The following is a 10279-nucleotide window of genomic DNA, read 5'->3' as shown; positions in this document are numbered from 1 at the left end:
GCGTTGTCAATCAGCTGTTGCAAATAAATAAAATTATGTGAAATATTTTTAATTTTTAATCAAATGTAGGCAAGAAATATCAAGTTTCATGCAATTATTGATATGAAATATTAATTTATCTGTCGTTAGTATTTAAATCTAGTGCTCAAAGCATTCGCTGCCAAGCGTTGATTGTAGCAAGCATACTTTTAACGTGCGTTCTGTCAAACTAACGCCAAAGCCAAAGCCAACGCGAAAGTTCTATGTGGACCGGCCTTTATGCCTCACCAAGGTGTATTAAACAAGGTGTGATTGACAACTCAGGGCAGCTCTCTTTTAAGGTACTATAATGTCAAAAAGTAAAAACAAACGAATTAACCCTTGGTGATGCATGTATGTTGTCAGCACTAATACCCTAGGCTTTTATTTTGATTATAGTTTTGTTTTACTTACATTACCTGGAATATATATATTTTGTCAATAAAACAAGACAAATTGTTTATAAAATCGTTTTAGCAATTTTTTTGTTTTTAAATGCCCAAGTTTTATGCTTTTGTGCGTTTATTTTTATATTTAAATTTTTTATCCTAAACATTATTTGACACTTATAAAAGTATGATTTTACATTTGTTTCCAATTTTATATTAAGAGCTCTAACAATTTTGAAATTAAATTTTTTTCTAGCGAAATAGTTTGGGTATAAACGAGCTCGTTTGAAAGTGCTTGATTCGGACGGACAATAAATGAAATCACTTTCCTTGAAGTGGTTTTCACAAACGCAAGATGAATCACGTAGTACAACATCACATTGCTGCCGTCTTAACTCGCATCTAGGTGGTTTAAATCATCGCACTATTTTCGTGTCCTGACTTATATCGCATACATCGCACCGTTCAAAAGTTTTGCTCCGTTTCATCTTGGTTTCCTTACATTAAATATTTAAGCAAAGTCGAACGTATTTACTTATTACCAAACTTAAATGTACTTACTTGCTCTCCTCGGCGGTTTGTCTCTTAACAATTTCACGTTTATTAAGAAAATTTGTTGCTTGAAAAATGTTTGTGTAAATTTTTTTAAACAAATTCAAATTGAAAAAAAATACTTTCAAATGGGTTAACAATTCATTTCAATTTGACATTAGTTGTGTTTTTTTACAAATTATCCAGTAACTTGCCAGTAACTCTCCAGTAACCTTATTTCTAAGAATTCGCTCTCATAGAAAAAATTTGCAAAAAAAACGCGAACGCTTTTCAAGTAATAATTTGCAAGTTTCATGAACAGCTGATAAATTGGTTGTTTATTCGCAGCATATTCTCAATAAAACGATATATTTTATATTTAAATATGTTTGTTTTGAAAATTTCCACAATAAAAATCCACAAACAGTTTCCTTATTAGTTTAAATTTCATACAGCAACATGCGATCAGCTGTTTTTCGTACTGGCAAATTCTTACAAGTAAAAATTTATCCAGTAAAATCCAGTAAAAACTTGCAACTTCAGCTGTAATTTTTCGCTCTCTCAATTTCCCCTACTTTGCAAGTTTTTGCGTACGAAAACGCCAAAACATGAAAATTCGTAAAAACTTTTACTGGATTTTACTGGAAATGAGTAAAAAAACGCAACTATTATAGCCTGTTTCTTATGAGAGCAATGTCAAAATCAATCACACTTTGTTGAATACATTTTGTGCCTCACGGTGGAGAGAATACAGTGATTTTGACAGAATCAGCTGTTTTGGTGACGTCATTGTAGAGAAGACAGCAGTAGTGATGTGCTGAGTCAATACTTTTAAGTACCCAATACTCTCGATACTCGGTACCGAAACATTTAGGTTTCGAATAAAAGCGCACATAGGCCAAAAATATGGAAAAAACGCCTAACAAAACCCGAATGTAAGAGCCAATAGAGCTTTTTTACTGATTCAAATGAAAGATGTATATATGTCGGTTCGATGCCATAATACAGAGAAACCCTTACTTGTTTGAAGCATTTTTGTTCCAGCTGAATCGGACGATATCATTTTTGTAGGCCTGGGACAGATTCTGTAACCAGTTAACGACAATTTTCGAATCGGTATCGGTTTTGTCGACGTTTGATATCAAATATTTGTAAGTCAACAAGTGCGATATCGATCCGAAACTTGTCGCTAACTGGCTACAGAATCTCTCCCCTGAAAGGCTTCTTCATCCGTCAAAGTATTTTTCTTGAACCTTGGATCGACTAAGGTTAAAACTGATAAAATAATATTTTTCTGTGGCGATAAGTCCAAGTGTTTAGCTGATATCATATAAATTAGTAATGATAGTTTTTTCTAAACCTGAAATGCATATAATAGCGAGGGTTTAATGTAAATAATCGATATCGGATACCGAAAAGGAAGTATAGGGTACCGAAATCTATTTTAAGTATTGGGTACCGAGTATTGGGGACAATTTAGCACATCACTAGTCGCCCTTATTCTCGCCGCTCTCAGTTGTCAACTCTACGATGACGTCACGCTAAAATTACTCTCACGAATTCTGCTGCAATCGGCGCAATCTTGTATTCTATAGAGCCTGTCAGACGTGGCAATATTTCCGTCTTTCGCACGCAATTCGCTGTCAAATTGAGAAAGAGAAATTTTATTTCGATGTGTGAACAGCCAGAAAGATCTTTCTGTCACCTTTCGGAAATCAGTTTCAGAAATAAAAGTTGCACGGTGGGACTGCAACTGCAAGAGCGAAAATCGATTTCGGAAATATATTTCAACTTGCTCATGATTCAACAACTACAGGTCGTAGCAATCGTACAAAAACAACATTTACCGTTGGTATGAACTCCTTGTGTCATCAACATCTTCTTTATCTATTCATATTCGTGTGTATATGTATACCCTGCATACCAGGATTTCATAGAATTCTGAAAGGTTTCACAATTTTTTTAAGAATTTTCTTTAAGAAATCATACAGAAATTTCTTTACTAGTTCTTGTCAACCGCTTCATATGTTTTTCTTTACAGATTTCTAAAAGAATCGTAACAAATTTCCGACACTCTTAAAGATTTCGGGAACATTTGTTTGCAGGGTATATATATACGTATATGTGTATGTGTACGCGGATATGTAAATAAAGCAAAACAGACGATAATTTGACACAAGCGTGCTCATAAGAAGAAGCATAGCTTCTATCGCTATCACCTGTAATTGATGCGCCTTGAACTTGCTCGTGCTGCACTAGCAATTTGTATTTCTTCTGCAAGTGCTGTCAAACTAATCGAGTGTTGCCGTGTGGCCCTGATCGTGAATTTGTGTAAAATGATAAAAAATAGTGTTGAATTAAATATCAAAAATGCTTGAAATATATTCTTTTGCTTAATATACTTAATCGTAAAATTTTGGTTTTCATGGCAAATATGTTAATTATAACCTATATTTTCTCGCTTTTACAAGATAAATAGCAAACAAACGACAACCCCACCGCCCATGGTTGCATTTTAGTATCGAGAAAGATTGCCAGAAACTCATTCGCTGTGTGAACAGCCAAAAAGCGATTTCAGAAATTTTTCCTGCAATTCGCCGTTCGGAAATAAAAACCTCTTTCGAAAGACACTTTCCATGCAAGGTGTGACTGCTCATGCAACTGATTTCTCAATTTGACAGCCTTTCCGAAATTTATTGCATCGAAATATACTGCCACGTCTGACAAGCTCTTATCATTCTTGCTTATGCCTGACTGTTTGTGTGATGACAGAAAATATTCGGTTTGGCCTTGTTCAGTACCAAACCAATTCGCTTTGCTCCTCTATCTAATTGTGAGAAGGCAGAACAGACGTAGCCTTTGCTTTTACCGATAATGCCGATGTCGTCGGCATACGTCAACAATTGTTCGCTCTTACTATCGAGGAAACCAAATTCAGCCATCGCGCCATAAAGACCACTTCTTTTCGTGCTGTCGAAAGCGGCTTTCAAATCGACAAATAGATGGTGCGTGTCGATCCTATTCTCGCGGGTCGCTTCCAAGATTTGGCGTATTTTGGATACCTGATCTATAGGTCTAAAGCCACATTGATAAGGTCCAATCAGTTCGTTGACGATGCGTTTCAGTATTTCACACAATTCACTCGATAAAACCTACATTTGCTTAGAAGGCTGATCCCGAGGTAGTTGGCGCGTATGGCGGGTTCGCCTTTCTTGTGGATTAGGCATAGCTCATTTAAATTCCAGTCATCGGGCATGCGTTTCTTGCCGCTGTCCTTGACTATCTCGGCTTGTGGATCGTAAGCTCCAGGAGATTTGTTCCTTTTCAGCCGCCTAATCGGTATTCCTACCTCGTCATAGTCGACTGGGGGCTCGGGTTTGTCTTCTCCACCACTTTCAGGCTGTTGCCATTCAATGGGGTGGAAAAGTGTTCCCTCCATTATTTAAGTACGTTCTGGACATCGGTCGCTAGTTCGCCAAGGATCTTCTTACATGGGTTCGCCCTGGTATTGAAACCTAACTCCCTGATAAAATTTTAGGCCTTATTTATATTCTTATTGCTGCAAATACGTCTCGCTTCCTTCTTCATAGGCTGCATATGGCTCTAGCCCCTTTATCCAAAATGCTGTAAGATCGACGCTGGGCATGTTTAAGCGCTGCAAGGCTTCAGGGGTAGATGGCATCCGGCCAGGCATGCTACATCAGGGTGGTGAGAGCCTAATACCGCATCTGTTGGCCGTAAGGAAAGTAGTCTTGCGGAAGTTTCCGTTCCACAGGAACCAGTCGCTAACGAAGTCTCTCATACTTGTTGACTTAATCTCCTTAGTATTGAAAACCAGAGCTGTGTAAGTGTGAAATCATTTTCAATTTTAAATCAACAATTTTTTTTTATCCAGTTTTCATTACATATTCTTCGCTTAGGATTGTGGTTTAAAATTTTTGAATTTTCCATTCTTTCAAAGCAGTTATGAATTCACACATCAACATATTCATAGAAAGATTGAAAAAACCAATGCCCAATCAAAAAAAGGTTTAACACTGAATGAGTATTGAAAAGGCTGCAATCTTTTATGAGTGTGCATTCTTTAACTCAGTACCAATCATTAGTTCAAAGACACCCTGGTAAATAACTTTTTGATAAAAAGGAAGATTTTTGACAATTGCTCAATTGTAAAAATTCAAACCGGCGTTACCCAATTTAAGTTTTTTGGTAGAGGGGATTTTATATCATATGTTTGGGATTATATATAAAACAGTTGTATTAATATTTACGTTTTAAATATAATTCATGTTTTATCTTGAAAATGTTTAAAATTTACATTAAATTAGATAACTACTTGGCATAAGCTTTACATTTAGGTTGATAAAATTTTAGTGAAAATATTTTAAAAATCTTAGTGTCTTTAATAAAAAAATAGCTCATCATAAAAATTGTATCGCCGTTCGGCGTCGGCGTAAGTTTGTAGGTCCCTCCCATTTGTGTGACAGCAAAGGCGCACGCTACAAATCGGAGGAGAAGCTCGGCCAAAACTTAGCAAAAGTGTCAAGGCCAAAATATGATTATTATAAATAAATTTAGTTTCAAACAGGTCGCAACCCTCTTCAAACACCTCAAAAGTATTCCCAATATTATTTAGTTGTAAACCCGCATGAGTCCGAAATTAACATTTTTTAGCAGAATTTCCAGATTTTACCGGAAATCGTACATGGTTTTCTGGCAACTGAGAGGACAAATAAGAGAGTTAGTAAGGTCATCTCTTTGTCAGAAGCTACCTGGTGGTAAATTCTGGTAAATGTGTCAAAAGATCCGATGTAGTGTGTTTGACAACCAAATTGTAAACAAAATAGAAGTGCACTCTGCTAATGCATGTTGAAAAGTAAATAATTCCTTGCTTGAGTGGATGCTAATGAGTTTTGGTTAAATTACAAAACGCTTAAAAAGGTATTAGCCGTCATTTTACGTTTAAAAACTTTAAAACTTTAACACAGTACCACCCTATACTCTATATGTGATTGACCATTGAACTAAATCGTTGTTTATTTGGGTAAGATTAAAATATATTTTACTATTCAATATTGGAGTTGGTGTGAAACAAAAATTAATAATTTATTGTTATGTATGCAAATGAGAACTACAATTCTGAGCTTATTGAGCATCTCTTAGTCAAAAACAAAGGCAATTTTGCTTGATCAAGTTTCGAATCTAAGAAGAAAATGTTTTTAACAAACAAAAGGTTAATAATAAAATTTGAAGGATTTAAGATATTGCGTATGGTAGCATGAAATGTCACAATCTTCTTAATTGTCAGGCTGTTGATATGGCTACGAAAAAGTGACAATGGAAACACATAGCTGATGATTTCATACTTACAGTGGGATAAACTTCAAACCTCTAATATAAATTAGTTAAATTTAGTTATTATTTTTTTATCAATTTTAAGTTTTCGTTTGGAATAATTTTCATGAACTTATCTATTAGGAGATCTCTTTGGAAAATTACCGTACATCCGATATCTATTGAAATTTTGACATCCTCACTTTTTGGAAAAAGAAGTTCAAGATACAAGTTTATGTGCAAAAAATAAATTAAACAATAAAAGTCTCCTTATATTTATGGAACTTATAATAGAAAAATTTTTATTTCATTACCCAGACTTTATGAATAGCCTACTCTATAAGTAATAGTAGAAATTCCGAATTAGTAAGTTCAGTCAAGACGTCATTCAAAAGTTTTGAAGAAAATCACTTTTCTGTTTTGTGAAAATTTGGGACTATCTTATGCGAGTATTGTCGACAAAATGTTAGTCTATGAATGACTAAAAATTAACGAATAAATGGTTAATCGCGATTAATGATTAAAATTAATTAAGCGATCGCTGTGGTGTAGTGTTTAGAAGTGCGCACTACCATTCCGCAGGGTGAGCGTCCGAGCCCAGTTCCGGCCAACAAAAAAAAAAAAGAAAATGTTTTTTGTAATAGTGGTCGGCCCCCGGCAGGAGTCGGCGTAAAACTGTAGGTCCCTCCCCTTTGTGCGACAACATCAAGGCGCATGCCACAATCGGAGGAGTAGCTCGGCCAAACACTAACATATGTCGATGGTCCTCTGCAATAACGGCACAATTCAAAATTTCAGGTTTAGAAAAATACATAATTTGAAAGCTTACAGTATGACTGCATATAATCCGGAATAATTACGTTCCAAGACATATTGCTAAATTACGAAACAACAAATCTTTAATTGGCTCTACTGAAATATATGAAATTTTTAGTTGTGTCGATATGTAAGCGCTTTTCTATTATTATTAGTAATCATCAATACAATTTCAAATTACATAAACCCAGTCACAGCCCTTTTTTGTATTCGACGCTTCCAGAAATCACATAATACATAAAATAAATAAAAGCTGTTTTGATTAATATTACATAAACTGGAAACTGTTAAAAATAAGTGCGCTTGTGTACAGAGATTTTAGAACCTATTTAGTTCCTAAAATGTCTGTTTGCAACACATAACAATAAAAATGCACATCAAATTGCTAAGAATGATGAAGGAAATCGACTCAGACATGCCTGTTTAACTGGCCGTGCGTGCTCAAAACAAACACATGTTAATTAAGGAGCTATTCAAGTATTATGTAACCACCAGTGGAAAGCGGGGGTCTTGGTTTGCTTATTTTTAATAACAACGGGCAACATTTCTTCAAATAAGTAAAACATTAATTACACACGCACAAATTTTGCCTGCAATTTCGATCACAATTGAACACTGCACTTCACTCTCGTTTCGAATTTTTGAAAGCGTTTTTTAAGCTATTTAGTGGTTTAACACTTCTTATGGGCACTTGATATTGTAAAAAAAATATGCGCAATTCGATCCCTAACCATGATTCAATAATGAAAGGTTTTGTAAGAAAAACTTTCTCTCGCTCTAATTTTATCAATGACACTCCCACCCTACTCCTAAAAACAAAAACAGTGATATTTCTTTTCCGAATTTCTTTGCAAGTTTTAAGAACATTTTTAAAATGTTAGTAGTGAAATTTTTACTTTTTAAATTTGAAGAAATGTTTGTTCTTCATTCGCTGGCGCCAACAGGACAAAATGGGTGAGAATCGTTGGACTACAGAAATTCAATGTAGGCTAAAGAGACGAAATTCCCTTAAAGGCCGAAATGTATTTGTCGATATTCTTGGAGACCTCTTGATTCTGCCAAGTCGCTGTAAAGTAAAGCGTACAATAGTTTTGGTAAATAAGCCAACGAAGGTATTTAGGTATTGTCCTCCACAACACAATCCTAGTGTCTCCGAATGAGACTTTGACGCATAGGCCCAATCGTCACACGACAGCTCGGTTTAGTCAATGGCGCGAAGTAATTGCACACCTAAAAGGTGTACGCACGAGGCGAACGTTGGCTGGCGACCAACTTTGTTGAAAGCGATTTAGTTGAAAGGCCGTTCAACTAAAAGTAGAACGCAAAGTTGAACAATGCAAACGCCTTTTTATGGCGAATATTTTGATATTTTTTATATTTTGATATTTTTAGTCATTCAAATTTTTTTTCGTGCAACCCGGCGTGAGGTGAACGCAAAAGTTGCCTGAAAATCGCCTCGTGCGAAAGCCCCATTACGCCACTTCTCATTTGACGATGTAGATCACGTTCCCTATCTCAGTCGTTCAGTAGCTGCGTGTCATTTTTATTCTTCCTGAGTTCGTCCGGCACGAATCGCCAATTGCGGCTGTGTAAGCCAGTGTTGAATATTCTCCCCAGAACATTAAAAGTGCGACATCAAAGAATTCGAATTACCATATTCGAAACAATCGAGCCATAACCGCGAAAGAAACGTAAGCTCCAAATTTTTTTATTTGCCGTTTTTTTTTTAAATAAATATTGCATATTTTCCACAAACAAATAGCTTCTTCATATCCATCATCTGGCAAACAAATACAACAATAAAAGCTGAAAGTGGACCATCCCTCGAGTTATGCGCCATCTGACGTTCGCAAGTTTGGTATATATGTACATAGAAATATTTATTTTTAATAACAATTGGGGGTTATATTCGATGTAAATAAGCTTGTTTAAATTAAGCAATTAAATCAAATTCGTTTTTGTTTTAAAATACCACCATTCACTATTATCCACACCTTTTTATGGAATTTAGCTCCCATTTTAGGAAGTGTGATTGAATTCTTCCCCTTTTTCTCCTGCTTCCATTAATCATCCCTGTGGGTGGGAGTGCCAAATTTTAGAAAAAAGCTACTTACAAAACCTTTAATAATTGAATCATGATCCCTAACTACATTTTTTTGTAAAGAACGCCCGTTTGCTTTAAATTTGTAAAAATACAATTATTTTTTTATTTTGTTTACATCTGTCATTTGTTACAAATGAAGAAAAGTCCAAGAGTTGCCAAGTATAAATATCTTTATATCTATTTATTAAAATAATAATTTACAATAATAATTTATTTAATTAATACTTTATTAAAATACAAATTTGAAGTGCAAATACATTTGTAAAACTGTTTATCACAAAATGTTATTAATTGTTTGCAAGCATACTATAGTTTTCATGCATTTTAAGAATAAATAATCTAATCTCTTGGCTCAATTCTTATTCATTCGTCCTGAAATATACTAGCCAGAAATACGTTTGCTTTATAAAAAAGATAACCATTTTGAAATATGGGTGACTTTACTCTCTAGAAAATAATTTATGCAATTACGCGGTTTTGCATTTTCTTGATACGCGGTTTTATACTTTGAAACGACGATATGTATAGCATGTACTTACGGCGGCCGCCGTAGCAGAGTGATTACATGTGCGTACTTCCACTCCATAGGACCATGGTTAAATACCTGGTCAGATCATAACCCAAAATAGCAGTCGTCCTTCGGCAAGCAATGGCAAACCTTCGAGTATATTTCTGCCTTGAAAACTCTTCTTATAAAATCAAGTTTGAGCAGAAGTTCGGCCAACAAATATTTTAGCACCAAATATTTATTTGTTTACTTATTTTAAGGGAGATGGCAATCTTCTGGTTTCACATTTTGAGTACAAAAATTTCAACCCTGATACAACAAATAGTATTAGTACTGAATGATAATGACAGATTGCATTCCCATAAACGTCCAATCATACATGATTGAGTTCTCTTTTTGCATTCACATTCTCTATGTGAATGGGTGTCAACCATTCCATAACACACTACATATTTTGTGTTTACAATTTGTAACCAATCTCAAGAGTGGTTGTTAAATTTTTTAAATCAAACAATCACATTTTTGAAACGAAAAAAATGAGAATGCACACTCAATTGATTCAATCATTACACAGCTCTG

Source organism: Rhagoletis pomonella, unplaced genomic scaffold (genome assembly GCF_013731165.1).
Source record: "Rhagoletis pomonella isolate Grant_MI unplaced genomic scaffold, Rhpom_1.0 Rhpom_scaffold_00004, whole genome shotgun sequence".
NCBI classification, from domain to species: Eukaryota; Metazoa; Arthropoda; class Insecta; order Diptera; family Tephritidae; genus Rhagoletis; species Rhagoletis pomonella.
Note: the sequence above shows the minus strand (reverse complement) of the source record.